Genomic DNA, 15,856 nt, shown 5'->3' on the forward strand with positions numbered 1-15,856 from the left:
GGATATGCCAGAGTTGGTCCGGCAGTCTGAACAAAGCCAAGGACATTCTGCTGACTGGCTGAAAGGACGAGTATTCACTGATATTTCATGTTCTTTCAGGTCAGTGGTGTGCACTGATCCTCAGCACTATATTGACAAGTGTAATCAGCCAGCAGGTGAAGTCAATGAAACGTTCAAACAGTCACAGTTTTCTCATTAGCTGGAAGCTACCTGCTGATTACCAGGCTGCTTTGGGATATTTTGGTTCAGTAAGTCAGAGCCTGTTTACTTGTTGATGTGAGGGTTCTATAGAAGACACACTCTTGATCATTGGGAGCTACTGAAGGCTAACAGTTTGAACAGAAATCTTTAGACTTTCAGCTTTTGCACTGAAGTTAACTGGTGGAAAAACTGAGCGAGTGAGTGAACAGTGTTCAGAACAGCTTCCAGAAAACAAAATGTGAAAATCATCTTCTTGAAACTTGCTGATTTTCAATCACTGTTCAGGAGGGAAGCCAGCAGGAGCTCATTTATAGTGAAAGTATATTTCCTTTGTATTGTTTCTTCCCATGAATCAAGTTGGGATTCCCCAAAATAATGATAAAAAAATACAGAGTAATAAAAACAGAACATTCTTACTTCTGTTAAATACATCTGTCATCCTCCTTTCATCGAGAGTATGTATAGAGAAGAAAAGAACCCATATTACTTTTCACCAATACAGGAAGTTCATGAAACATGAAGTCACGTCTCATTCTCACAGAGTCTGCTGTTAGTTCCCTTCATTTTAGGAAGAATTGCTAATAACGTTGTCCACTGTGACGAGCAAACAAAATTGTGGCTATATCAGAACAATACAAACACAAAACCAATAGCCAAGGCATAATATTCAAGGAGGTATGTGGTCGTTCTCAAGACAGGGATGTACATATGGCTGACATGCCCACTTCATGCTAATCCTGTGTAATTTAGGGCAAAAGCTATGTCACTTTTTTTTTCATGCAGTATAAAGGTGATATTTTTGCCTATTCTATTTATACACTCCTCAGTACTGGGGTCCCAGAACAGAATTTGAATTGCAAAAATGGGGTCTGACTGAAAAGCTGAGGCTCTTGTGAGCTCAAATGTATTCATGTATGATGATGTTAAGGTGTGTTCCATTTATCTCAGAGGTGGGAATGAAGCCACATCTGAGTTGACCGCATTCCAGTAAAACAAGTTGGAGAAAACACATTTGAGCTCGATAAAAATACATTTTGCAGGATTTGCTACATTCTACAATAATGCAGCAACGTGTCCACTGACACTACTGTGTGTATAATCGATTTAATGACATACAAGTGCAAATGAACAGCTTTACTTCTGTTGATGTTGGACTCAGGAGTCAGGGATGCAACCTCAGGGGTTGTTCCAGTTCAGATTTATAACTGGAAGTTCCGACTTCCCAGTTCAAATGGAATGCACCATTACTCTGACCTATAGTGACCTCTAGGATAATCACAGCCTCATGAAACTTCACAACCACAAACTACAGACCTGGACCAGTCAGTGTATGGATGACTTTCCCATGTACTGTTGGTTTTATTAACAGGTTAGAGCAGCCACACCTGAGCAGTGCTGCTCAACCACGTGTCATCTACACATTCAGTCTCGCCTAATTTTTGCAGGTGGTTCTCAGCAAAAATACACGGTGGTGGAAAGAGCACTGAAAATCTGTACTCAAGTGCAAGTACAAAGTATTCTTCTGAAAATCTACTCAGCGTATTCTTTTTTTGTACATTTTCTTCAACCAATGAAAAAGCTAACAATCGATCAATCATTAATAATATTTTAGATGCAATAAACATTTTTATTCTAATATTATTTTTTGTCTGTTTTTTTGGGGGGGGGGTCAATATTAGTTATTAATTATAGTAAGATTCTTTATTCACCAATGTTAAATGATGTGCAATTACTGCTATTTTTAGACTATTTATTAAATATATTCTTAGTTGGTGATTAATTGATGAACGATTAATCGATAAAGTCCTTATTTCAAACCTGCTGTTGCTTCAGTGTTTCGCTTTTTTGTCCATATCTCCTTGTTTTCATCGGTCTGTTTGTGATCAGATCACCTGATTGGGCACAAAAATGCAGCTGAAATGTCTGGATATTAACTCAAACTGTTCTCTACTCAATTATGACTATAAAAGTAACTAAGTAGATTATACAGTGTAATGAATGCTTAAGTTCAAGTACAGACTTGAAAATGTACTCATAAAACTACCCCAAAAAACCCCTGAAAATACAGAGTAAAAATTATATGACACATTTTACAGTTTCTGTTTTTATCTGTAGAATTGGGTGAAGGTTAGTGAACTTTCTTTTCCTGTCTCTCTCTCACTCTCTCGCTCCTTCCTTCGTCTGTGACGAAGGGGAAAATCAGTGATTTCCTTCTGAATACAGCTTTTTCTTCTCTTCAAAACTCCTCTGCACACTCGACACACTGTAGAAAGACAGAGCTTTCAGCAGCCGCACCCCCAACAGTACACACAAGTACATCAAGTACATGCTGGTAGTGTGAACCAGCCATGACGATATGGGAGCGATCCACAGAACTGAAGTGCTCACCATCCAATTTAAAGAAAAATGCTTTTTTTTTTCCAGATCAAAGCATGAATCTTTCTATATTGTTCTACAAGGTCTTGGTGTCTTAATGTGGTATTATGGAAGGATTTATGACTATTTTTGTCAAGTCCTGAGTGCTCAATTTTTGTACCAAATCTGTGCCATAAATGGTATCAGCCCAGAAACATGACAGAGCATCATGGGAAAGGAGCTCATATATGTCCATCATAATGTTTTAAGCCCTTAACCATTACTCTTAACCATTGACTCTTAACCTTCTTTTTAATAGAAGCCTAAAGAAAACACATTTATTTAGATTTATGACTAGAAAAGCATGAGATTCCAGCTTTCAGATGATGCGTACTGCTTCTACTGTAGGTGGCATAATCTTATTTCCTCTTAAAGATCCCCTGTGCCCCCTAAAAATAACAAAAAACGATCTGTTGTAGGGATGGGGGGAGTGGAAGATTGTTTGCTGTATTCAGTGGTGTAAAATGTGCAGTATTTCACTCCTATGCACCTCAAAATTGTTTGATCAATCCACTCATTTTGATGAAAAGCTTTATGAAAGAACATAAATCAGAGAACAGGTGGAAAATAAATACCTCTTTCACAGTATTGTGAAAGAGAGAGGACTCTAAGAGCAGCAATTCACTCTTTTATTAAAACACTTTGTACATCCATATTGTGAAATTACACTCCCTTTGCTACACAGGCAAAATTGAATTGAACCCACACAGATATTTACTTCTAATGTTTACTTGCGAAACATCCTTCACTTTAAAGGGAATAGAAGATTGTATTTTATTGCAAGAGCACACATAAGTTGCAATCAGTGTCTCACTTTGTTCATCTCTCTTTATCTCCTCACACTCACTTTCACACAGTCCTCTCCGCAGAGCCCGGAGGTGGAGGTGAAAAGTGCTGTCGAAAGCCTCAGTTTGCACTTCAAAGGGTTGTGTGGGTGGAAGACGGACGCCCGCAGTGAGCTGCGGCGGAGTCATGAAAGGAGCGACTGCTGGAGTTTAACCTCCACTGAAACGTCCTCAGCGTCTGACAAACACCAGATCATATCTGACGGATGTTTAACATCCAGCCTGCAGGAGGACGCTGGCGTGGATGGACAGGTCAGCGGACCCAGAGTCACGATCAGTATGTTTTTGACCTTTGATGTGTTTGCACAGAGGGATCTATGTGGGACTTCGGTTCTTCACGAAGGTGTGAGCAGAGCTCCCTAATCACCAAACATCAGTCATACTGTAGTTTAGGGCTGTGATTCCCAACTTCTTTTATAAGACAAACCCTGACAGTCCTCTCTGATCAACTCTTGGAAATAAAAGTGCTAACTAGAACCACGAAGGGTTCTTCAGCCTGTCCCCTTTTTGGTTCCTGGTAGAACCTTTTACAAAGATTTTACTTTTAGAAAGTTAAACCCAGGAACATCTGAGAAAGGTTTTACACAGAACAATGTATGAAAGATTCAAAAGAGAACCCTTCTGTGGTGTAAAGGTTCCACCCAGAACCCTCTCTATTCTCGATTCTGTTCACCACAGTTCCCCCCTGTAAGTGTGCTGACAAGAACCCACCAACTTTTTATATTCCAACACTATCATCTAGAACCCACCAAAAGGTTTCTACTGAGAAACTTGTTGGATTCCAAAGGTTTTATCAAGAACACATTCACAGGGGTCAACCGAGAACCCCTTTAGATTTAAAGGAACACACTCAGGGGGTTCTAGTGGGAACTTTTTTGGATTCTAAGAGTTTTATCCAGAACCCACCAAAAGGGTTCTTCTGAAAACATCTTTGTATCCTAAGGGTTTTATCTAGACCATACTCACAGGGTTCTACTGGGAACCTCTTTATATTCCAAGGGTTTTCTCAAGAACACACTCAGGGGGTTCTAGTAGGAATATCTTTAGATTCCAAGAGTTTTATTTAGAACCCACCAAAGGGGCTCTCCTGAGAACCTCTTTGGATTCCAAGAGTTTTATCTAGAACCCACCGAGGGGGTTCCACTGAGAACTTTTTTATAGTTATATTCTATAGTTACAAGAACCCGTGAAGAAAGAGCTCATCAAGGCTTTCAACAGTCCTTGAACCCAGAAAGGGTTCTTTGGATGAAAAGGGTTCTTAATGACACTCTTAATCTTGATCCCTTGACAAACCTGTTCTTAAAAAATGTTTCTTCAGAAGAAAATGGTTCTGGGTAGAACCTCAGCCATTCAGGTAGAACCCTTTAAGTAAGAGTGTATGTTCCTTTTAGTCTTCCTCTTCCTTGGTCCAGACTCAGGTTTCAAAGTAGCACCTTCAGTCTTTAACCTCTCCACTCTTTCATCCCTGTAGGTTTGTCTGGATGCTTTTTAAGAGGCGTCAGACATCACTGCAGCGTTCTGTCTGAACTCGACCAGACAAACCTGTAAATCAACTCTATAAGTGATCGATCTTTATTTCATCACTTTAAGGAGTGCAGCTGGAGACAGTTTTAATAATCAGAAGAGACAGTAGGTGTGAAGCGTGAGTGGAAAGTTGAGTTGGAATATTTTCTTTCAACAGATGGAGCGTCTTAGTCATCCATAAAGCTGCCTGTCTGTATGAATGATTTTATGTGTTGTTGGTTCTTGTTCTCTGAGTCTTTAAAGCAATATGGTTCTGTAATACTGCATGACTAAGAAGATAAACATTTACATGCAACTAATTTTTATTATCATTATAATTTAATCTGATGGATTTTTATTTAGATTATCCAGATCATCTGAAATAGTGACTGAAATATGACAAAAATACCATCACATCTTCAACCAAATCTAAGACCCAGATATTCAGCTTAGAATTAATTATGATGATGAATCATTCAGTTCTTCACTGACATATTTTTAATGTTTAAATACACTCCATGAATGTTGTGATTCCAAAACTCTACAGATTTCTGCTGTTTATGAAACTCAACACAATTTGCAGTTAAGTTTTTCTACCAAGACAAAATAGAAGAAGTGAGGTCAGTTACTGGCAGTGGAAAAGGAGTAATTTACCACCAAAATTTACAGAAATGACCAACCATTAGCATTAGTCACACAGACCAACAGCTAACATTAGCTACACAGATCAACCACTAACATTAGCTACACAGACCAACAGCTAACATTAGCTACACAGATCAACCACTAACATTAGCTACACAGACCAACAGCTAACATTAGCTACACAGATCAACCACTAACATTAGCTTTTTCATAGTAGAAGTTTATACATTACAATGTATTGGGGGACTTTTATTGTAGAGAATTTACAGGCAATAAAATGTGTTTATCCACTGTTGTACAGCTGAACCTGTCCACAGAGGACAAGCCAAGACAGGACATGTGTATGGAGAAGAGGCAAAGGAGTCGCATAAGTTACTAACAAAGGCAACAAGCTGTCACTCCTGATCTCAGCTGGAGGCTGTACTGCAGAATCATTTGACCCAGTGATGAAACCAGATGTTAGTTTTTTGTCCAGTGTAAAAGGGTCTTAAGTCCATTATTCACTGTGCAATTTGCTCTGCTTTGGTCTCCACCAATCCCTAAAACAATTATCTGGCTCTTTAGCTGCCAAAGGTTCCACTTTCTTCACCAGCTAGTGTCTAACTTTGTCTGTCGGTCTGTGGGCAGGTAGTGTACCACTGATATGATAACAGCTGCCTGCTGCTGGAAACAGAGACTGAAGCAGACAGGATATAAGCTAAAAGAGACCTGCAATCTGCAGAGTTGGTGACAAATATCTGTGATTTCAGCTCTACAAGAACATTATATTTAAAACTTGAGGAACTTTCCATCCAAACTTGCAGTCTTTGAGCTTTGTCAGCTTTAAATCATTTCACAGAGTCTCATTTTGGATCCATTAAAGAGCATGTGTGTGGTGAAACCTGGCTCACAAGAAGTTTCAGCTGTGAAAAATTAATGACAGAGAACAAAACTGTTCTGCAGTTGGTGTTTAGGCTGTCGTTTTGTTTCCGTCAGATGTGAAAGGTGTCACAGCACCTGTCTCTCTGCTATGAGCCCTCGTCTTCATCAGACGGCTAAGAATAGCAGCATTCAGATCAAGGTGAGATTGGAGGTGTGGAGGAAAGAGAGCAGAGAGAAAAGTACAAGTGTACCTGTAACTGTGAGATCAGAGTGCTGCAGGGAGGAAAGTTTGAGAAACAGTGAGAGCTTGAGATGGAAAATAATACAAGGTTCAGAGAGAGCAGTGAGAATGATCATCTGAATCCTGCAGCAGAACCTGCACTGTCTGTTTGGTTAGTTCAACTGTTTATGACTTTGGCTTTCAGCTGAATTTACTAAATTGATATTCTAATAACAATAATAAAATTGAATGAAGGTAATGTTTGATTTTCACAATCCCTGTGCACTGAAGTCCAAGTCCAAGTTTTGTTAGCTTTTAGCATGAGAAAATCACTTGACATCCAAGACATTATGAGGCAGGTTGTGAATGAGTTAACTGAGGCATGGTCTGATGGATTTATGGTCAAATAGATTTGTGCATCTTCAGCATAAAAATGGAAGGAAATATTGGAATTGCAGATAACATCCATGTAAAGGGCTCAGAATAGACCCTTGAGGAACGTCACAGGTGTTATTTACTGAACATTTGATGAGAAAATTATGGCAGCTTGCTTCAAACTATGACACTGCAGGTACCCCTCTAGTGTCAGTTTTGAATGTGCAGGGCTCCACGGTCAAGTTAGCAATTAGAAATATTCAACATCCAAATAGAATTTGAAAATAAAGTTTGCTGAGAATCAGTTCACAGTTTTGGACGTTCAGATAAGGATGAAGTCAGGTTAGCTTGAAAAAGCACACAAACTACTTGATTATGTTTACAAAAAGATCATGATTTGGGTTTGAATTATTAGAATTAGAATTAGAAATATGTTAGTTACATAAATTAAAATAATACAACTAATAAACATTTGATAAATGTTGTTATAAAATCAGTGTTAACAGTTGTCCCTGCCTAAGTCTCACCCTTTTTGGAACCTCAGTCAATTTTCACCTTTCCCATTTCTTGTACTAAGCTATGTGCTCACCTGAAAAGAAAATCAAATTTTGAAGATGGGTAAAAGATGTTGCTTAGAAACATGTAAAAGTTTCAAAAATATAGTTACCTCATATGCCTCAGTCGCTAGCTAGCTTGTTAGCTAGTGTTTTGTTCTGTAGCAAAAAGCTAGTAAACTAGGTGGCTAATCTACATCAATCAGATGCTAGCTAGTTACATTTTTTTGCTAAAAATGGAAAAAACACTAGCTAACTAGCATGCTAATCTACATCCCTTGTTGACTGGCTAGCTAGTTGCATTCATTTTGTTAACATTAGCTAATGTAAGATGTGACTATATGTGGCTCTTGCTGGTCTCCCAGGACCATCTTTTAACCACAATCTGATTTTGTTACAACACAGATGAGCCGAGAGCATAATGGAAACAGGAGAAAGTTGACTGTTGGGTTTATACAGTGCTGCAGGGACAGCAGGCCAACCCAGATATATGGGGAAAAAACACTCTGCCTTGGTTACATTTCTTAAAGCAGACAGAAACATCTTGGGTTGTGCTAAGCCCACGATGGTGCTGCTGCAAAATAATGTTGAGGTGGAACTTGTTTTGGTGGAAGATTTGCACATTGGCAGGCGACCTCTTGCATTAAAATGACTACATCACTACAAAAGAAAAGCTAACAGCTGTAAGCTTGTTTACCTTAGTAGCATCAGTCTCCTAATTTGTCGTTTTCAGTGTGTAGGTTGCAACTAGGAGGTTGCTCTTGTTTCCCAGGGACGCTGAAAACATAGGTGGCGGATGCCGCGATGTCGCTAGAAGCAAGCAACCAATGGCAGGACTTGAACTTGCAGTGTGCATCCAGTGAGTCAGACTACTTTGTAGTTGAAAGCTTTGCAAGATCACAACATGCTGAATATATGATGTTGATAAAAAGAAGCTGAATCCTAATGGGTTTCTCTTTGGATCTATAATCTGTACAGTCAGTAGAAACCTGTCAGAAACTTGTCTTGTCTGTATGACATGGGGTTTTACATTCTGGTGTTGGGGTTTTAAAGGGTTTTATTGGTGTTTCATGTTAATCTAAACACTGTTGCATTAAACTTTTCATACTAATAAAGTCATTTCTTTTTTAAAAGGGAAAACAGCTAAATTCAAAAATGTCTGTGCTCTCTGTCTGAGCTGTGCCTTCCATAAAACCGCTGTTAAACTGCTGTTAAGCTTTGACTCCCGGAGCCTCTGATGGGGTGGTGTGATGAGCCGATCGCTGACATCAGAGCTGATGAGCTGAAGACGCCGGAGTCCCACAGCACAGAACGAGAAACGTACGGGGTCAGATCGATGTGCCTGTGAGTGCAGGCAACTCTGAAAAGAATGAGTCATCCTCCACAGAGGGAGGAGACGAAGGGTCTGAGGGAGTGAGGAAGAGCGTGACGATAGGAGAAGTTAGTCCTAAAAAACAGACAGGTGGAGGGACGACGGGTGTTTGACTACCTGCAGAGACACACGAGTACACGCCCAAACAGGGGGAGGACAGGATTTAAACTTTTGACTTTTACTACTTTTTATCAGTCTGTTTACTGGCAGCTTACTGTCTTGGTCTGACCGGATCGATCACATTGTCTCCATGATGGGAAAGAACAGGGCAGCCAGATTAGTTCTTCTGTGTTCTTTCTGTTCCAGTGTGTGTGAGATGCACAACTGACTATCCTGGCTGACTGTGGAGGCTAAACTAAAATCTAGTCCTCTGTTATTCATACATACTGTCATCTTGAAAAATAGATCTCAGTTCTGTGGTGATAAACTGGTATATAGTAGTTTTTGTCATTGGTATGTGACCCATCAAGGGAGTATTGGTCTTCTGGTGGCACCGAGTCCGTGAACCTGAGAACTGTTCTTGATAGAGGTTCTTCAGCTTTTAATATGTTCCCTACCAGCAATTAAAAACAGATATTTCTTCAAAAAGTCACTAAACTAAACTCACTAAACTCAAGTTTTTGTTAATTTGCTGGGGTTTTTTTATTTGTTGCAGTGTGTTTGTGACAATTTTGTTTTTTACTCAATTGCTTCTCTTAATTTTGATCTAATATTAAATATTACTGTCTCACTGGTACTGTGAGATTTTAAATTGTTGTTTTTTTTATTGTTGTTTTGGGTGTGGACCCCAGGAAGACTAGCATTTAGTGCTAATAAGCATGTTAGCATGTTTAGCAGTGATTAGAAGCGTTTAGGTTAATATGTTATCATACTTACACACTCAACTAAGATGGTGAACATGGTAAACATTATACTACCAAATATCAACACACCAGAATTATGATTGTGAGCTTGTTAGCATGCTGCTATTAGCATCAGCACTGTGCTTGAAGAAACAGACCCTAAAGTCTCATATAGGGTTTGGTTATGTGAAATGAAATGAAGAGTTTCTTTTCATTGAGTAGGTAGAGGCTTTTAAACATAAGGTTACAGTTTTTGAGATTTTTTTTTTTGTGTTCAGACCAGAAAAGTGATGTAAATAACTTTTGTCAACTTGGCATGTTGGGACTTTAGGAGAGTTACGCCAGACTCTTCTTCATTTCCATAGTTATGGAGATTCTGCAACCCTGTTTTCCAGTGTTTTGTGGACTAAAACACTTAACCCGACCTTCAATCGGCATGAGAGTGAGTAGATAATTACTAAATTTTCATTGTTGGCTGTACTATCCCTTTAAATTAACTTTAGATTATATTGCTTTCCCTTTCCACTTTCTTCGATGAGAACAACGTTCTGATTTTCTGCCCAGTTTGGCTTTTTTTCTTCTTTTTGTTTTCTCGTTGTCGTCCTTTTTGGAGAAAACAACACTGACAACAATGCTGTCAAATAACGTGAAAGAGTGATGATGTGAGAAAAGTGTAACCATGGTAACTGAAGTCCATTTGTGCTGTATTATAGGCCATGACAGTAACTACCATGAAAGCCTTAGTCTAAACACTTAAAACAGGCAAAGACGTTTTTACAAAGCTTCTAAATCAACCCTTTAAATTAGGGAAATATTTGCTATAGGGACAGACTTGTGTTTGAAATTGAAGGTACTTTTTGCAGCCGGGCACAGAGGCACAGTTAAAAGTTTTCAAATTTAACAATTTTTTTTTCGCTCTGAGACTCTGATGATAACTCTGGATAATCCACAAATCAACAGTTGCCACAGGGACTTGTTTCTACTGAAGAAACTGTCCCAATGAATTATGATATTGTTTTTTTTTTTGTTATATGAAACAAAGAAATTCTTCACATCGAGGAGCAGAGTCCTCTTAATATGAACATATACAGTACAGAATTTATAAAAGCATTTAAGAAGTACCCTGGAAGCATGATCAGAAAAGTAGAGCGCTTTGGCATTTACCCTAAAGTTAATCAAAAATTAATTTGCAGTTTGTCTCGTGTCCTTTTGGACTATTTCCTCATGTCCCCTTTGTTATTACTCAGTTGTGGTGAGGACAACAACTGAGATTTCCTTTTTTTAAAAAAAAAAAGATTATAGCATCAGTCTGCAGAGGAAAGGATCTGACTAGTTTCAGAAAAATATTAGAAAGATGGAGAATGTGAATAAATCACAAAGAATTAAAATATTATGCCATTAGAATAATAATGGATAGATAGATAAAGAGATACTGTAAAAAGACCTACAGTAACCACATTTCTCACCTTAGAGGGCAGAGTTGAGCTGCTGTCCTGCTGGGAGCTGCTGTACTCACACACACACACACACACACACACACACACACACACACACACACACACACACACACACACACACACACATCTAACAGAGATTTTTACTTTGCTGGGACTCAGTAGGACATGAAGGGCAGGTTGTAGTGGAGGAAAAGGAAACAGTCCCTGCTACAAAATGACAAAACATGAGCCAGACAAGAATTTCCAGTGCATCAATAAACCAGGATGAGTCCAAACACCTCATCAAATATACATGTCCTTTCTCTGTCTGTGTGCTTTCTGTCGAGTGGACAAAAAAGTTTTTACTTGTCATTATGCACAGTCAACAAGTTAAAAACAAGGCTGTTACTGATGGCTGACACTGTGTTAACATGATTTTCTTTTAAGTCTGTCGAGGGAGTTTTGCAGTTTATCCACAGATTTAAAAAACTTTTACTTTTCTTGAAGACACTGACACAATAAGGGGTTTTGAAATGTTATCCTTGTGGTGTTCATAAGTGAAATACTAATTACTGAATACACTTTAGATCAGATAAAATAAACTTTATTGATCCCACATTGAGGAAATTCACTTGCTACAGCAGCTCAATGATCAAAAGTACAAGTAGAAACAAGTGAGTGATAAACAGAAATATAGATAGAACAAAAAGAAAATTAGATTTAAGTATTAGACAGATTATATACACAAACTCTATAGATGATATTCAGCTTTCACTTACACAGATAAATGGATAAACGTACAGGATAATGTCACACATGTTGTGGCACACATAAAGAGAATTATTTTTTCTATTACAACTTTTCTGATTTCTTTTTTTTAAATGTGAAAATGAGGCACTGCCTGATTAAATATGTGCCAGTTTACATACTTTTCCAGAACAGAAATCTGAATGTCGGATAAAATCAGGTTGTTTCATTTTGCTAACATACCAGAGAAATATTATTTTTACAGAGGGAATTTTATCATTCCATAAATCAGAAAATATTGACAAAAATTAAACCATAAAAAAATCTATTTTTGCCACATTTTTAGGAACAAAATGTTGCAGTTAATCAGTCTCTGAATGATGCTTGAACAAACCCTCTGTTTAAAGCTTCAGATTATAGATGGGAACAAAAGTGGAAAGTTTGGTGTGCTATTGAAGCAGAGATTTCCAGGTCATTGTCTGAAAAAAATCATTTTAAGACAATTATTTTTTGCATTACAGCTTTTCTGTGATCATATATTTGTATAATTATGCAAATGAAGCATTATCTATTGCAACTGTGCAGTGAATTTAGGAGAAATCTACTGCTTTAAATATACACGGTGCAGTTAAATAAACCCCTAAATGTGTATTCTGGATGATTTCTTTTCACTAGTGTGAAAGAAGACATGTTATAGAAGCAAAAATCTCAAAATTCAGTGCATGAAAAAAACTCAAGAAAAGAATTGGAGCTGTTTACAAGTAATTATTATTTCTGTCTCTCAGAATTATGACCTGGTATCTTGTAATTGTAAAGTTTGAATCTCATACTATCAAGATCTTTATCTGGTATAAAGGTCCTGCTCCAGCTCATAATTCTGAATAACAAAAAAGATAATTAGGAGATTTGTATGCAAAGCTCTGACAATCTTGTAATTATGAGATACTGAGTCATTATTACGAGGTGCAGATTGCATCATCATGAAAAAAAACATCTCCATTTTCTGTCTTTGGTGAACGAATGTTTCCATACAAAAATCCTGTTGCAGTTCTGGATTTGAAAAGAGCGTCCTCTGTCACACGCATCAGTTTACACACAGGAATTGTGCGTTTATTCTGCATCAATGATGAAAAATAAACGAAGTGATTCTGATCTCAGGGGCGTCTTGTTTATTGTTCTGGCAAGTGTAGATTTGTATAAGACTTTACTGTGATCAAGCCTGCAGTAAAACTTTAATGAGCTCTGAGGCGTCAGGCTCAAAGCAAAAACACTGAAACTTTATTTATTTTTGATATCAGGCGTTTTGATGTTTGTTTGCAGATCTGACGTGCAGCAGCAGCAGCATCTCTTCACGCTTCAAGAGTTCCTCACTCTTTAGTTTTTCTCAGAAACAAACAACAAAACGTGAAATCTTAAGGATCTCCTTTGACTATTCATCCTTTAGGTTTTGCTTCTTATTTGGAGGGAATAACAATGTTGAGTGGAGGATGCTTTAAATCCCACAGCAGAGGTCTATATGATTAACATCAATAATAACAGCACTGAAGAAAAACATCCACTGAAGGATCTGCCTCATTTTGTTGAATCTTTTCAGGTAGCTTTTACTTGCTGGCTTCAAGGTAACAATATGATGAAAAAAAAAGATATTTATATTGGCTTTTGGTGACAGCAATCTTCACTACTTCAAGTTGCAGCCATATTTCTGGCCATATTTAAAGGGATAGTTCACCCGAAAAAGAAAATTAAGTCTTTATCTACCCACCTACACACTGTCTGAGCTGGGTGTGTGTGGTGTGACGGTGTGCAAACGGCATGCTGGGACTTTACACCAGACGAACAGTATGGAGGCATTTCACAATTTTTTTTCCAGTTGTTTTTTATTTGAAAACTTGTCACCATTCACTTCCATTGTTTGAGCACGTTCGATGAACGATGCTCTGTCAGCGTGTTCATGCACAGTGCATGGCGAGCTCCCCAGGCTTGTGTTGGTGTGACAGCGTATCCTGTACGGTGAACTTTCATGGGACGATACGTCCAGAAACACAAAAGACTTCTGCTCTCTGAAAGTTTCTTTGAATGATACAGAATCATTTGTTGCTAACAGAAATCAGATGTTATGTTCTTACTTGGTCAAACACACACACCTTTAAATATCAGATGCTATCAGATGAAAACTGGATAAAGCCTGAAATTCTCAGGATGGCTGCCACCACAGGACTGTGTCATAATGGTCGCCCAGCGTCTCCCAATGAATCTGTTGACATTATGAGAGCGATGCAGGCGGCTGTCAGTCCATCAATACCAGAGATTCTCCTCCAGCTGCTTCTCAAAGACTCCTCGCCGTGGACCACCATGCTGTCTGCTCTCTTGACACGCCTCATGTGGATCTTAGGTTTTTTTCTCTAGACATGTCAGAGTTGTGGAAACAAAAATTGTTCACTCCTTTTTCTCTTGAATTCTTCGTCAGCCAAGTCGTTTCCCCGTTTGTGTCGTATCGGCTGCAGCCGGCGCTAAGGAGCCCTTTGATTTCTCATCCCTGAGCTAGTTGACATTTATTTCACCAACACTTGACATTTGGAAATGGGCTCCCTGTGTGAGCGCTGTGTGTGCACACTTGTAACCCCCTGTCCTCACACACACACACACACACACACACACACACACACACACACACACACACACACACACACACACACACACAGCCTGTGCCATTAGCAGCCTTTGTACCAAGCAGCTGGATGGTTGGACTGTCTGCTATTTTCAGAAAAAGAAATCTGACTGCAGTCCACTGTGGTTTCAGCTTCTGAACTCAACATTGTGCTCAAAACAAACTACCAATGTGAAGCTTTCAGTCTGCCAATAAATCGATACCGTCTGATCAATTTTGACTAAGACTGTGACAAAAAGAAAGAACATTTATTACAAAGACTTCTTAACTAGTTCATGGAAGTGTTGTTTTCTTTCAATAATTCAGTCTTAACAATATTGAAGGCTGAATCACTCCGCCACGTACACCAACATGTGCAGGTTAACATAATACTTTTTACCACTTTACAAAACAACCCATGTTTTAGTGTGCAGGTACCTGTAATTACCAGGAAATTTTCCAGGAAAAAGTAGAGAGAATCCAGTCAGTTTTCAAGATATAAGAACCCCATCCACACTCGTGATCATAAAGACAGACAGAAAAGAAACTATTTAACTACCCATGGTAGAACCACAGAGAGCAAAGAAAGAGGACCAAAACAACAAAATCTGGGCAAACAAACATAAAAAAGCTCGGATGTTGAAATGTTTCTGACTCGTGGAGGATGAATAAAAACTATGGCGAACCCTTCCAGGAACTTATGTTGTAACTTCCTCGTATGAATCCATACATGAAAAAAACACAGTGAACGACCACGTTTCCTAAACTCCATGAACTCTTTCCTCACTCATACCTGCAAAACTCATGTCACATATATCTGCAGCACATTTTTTTCAAATCCTAAAACACCGTTTGCAAAACACACTCGAAACAGGATTTATGCAAAAACCATTCTGAGATATAAGCTGAATATTTAAAATGAAGTGGAGTGAATGAATAAAATGAAATAATCCAAACACAGCTGATTGCAGTTATTGCTGAAAGCCTGGCCATTTCGAGTCTTGTTACCAAACAGAAAAAAGGGGACGGCTCTGGATTGATTTAGTTTGGAAACACCAGTCAAGGAAGACTAGACTGGTGGGGAAACAAGAGCGGCAGGTTTGGATTAGAAATTTCACGATGCATCGTCAGAGAAAACATGAGATGCATGTTGATGATTTGTGGCCAAATGCAGGAGAGATGTCGTGTACATA

The sequence above is a fragment of the Lutjanus erythropterus genome, chromosome 12 (genome assembly GCF_056507025.1).
Source record: "Lutjanus erythropterus isolate fLutEry1 chromosome 12, fLutEry1.hap2, whole genome shotgun sequence".
Classification (NCBI taxonomy): domain Eukaryota; kingdom Metazoa; phylum Chordata; class Actinopteri; order Lutjaniformes; family Lutjanidae; genus Lutjanus; species Lutjanus erythropterus.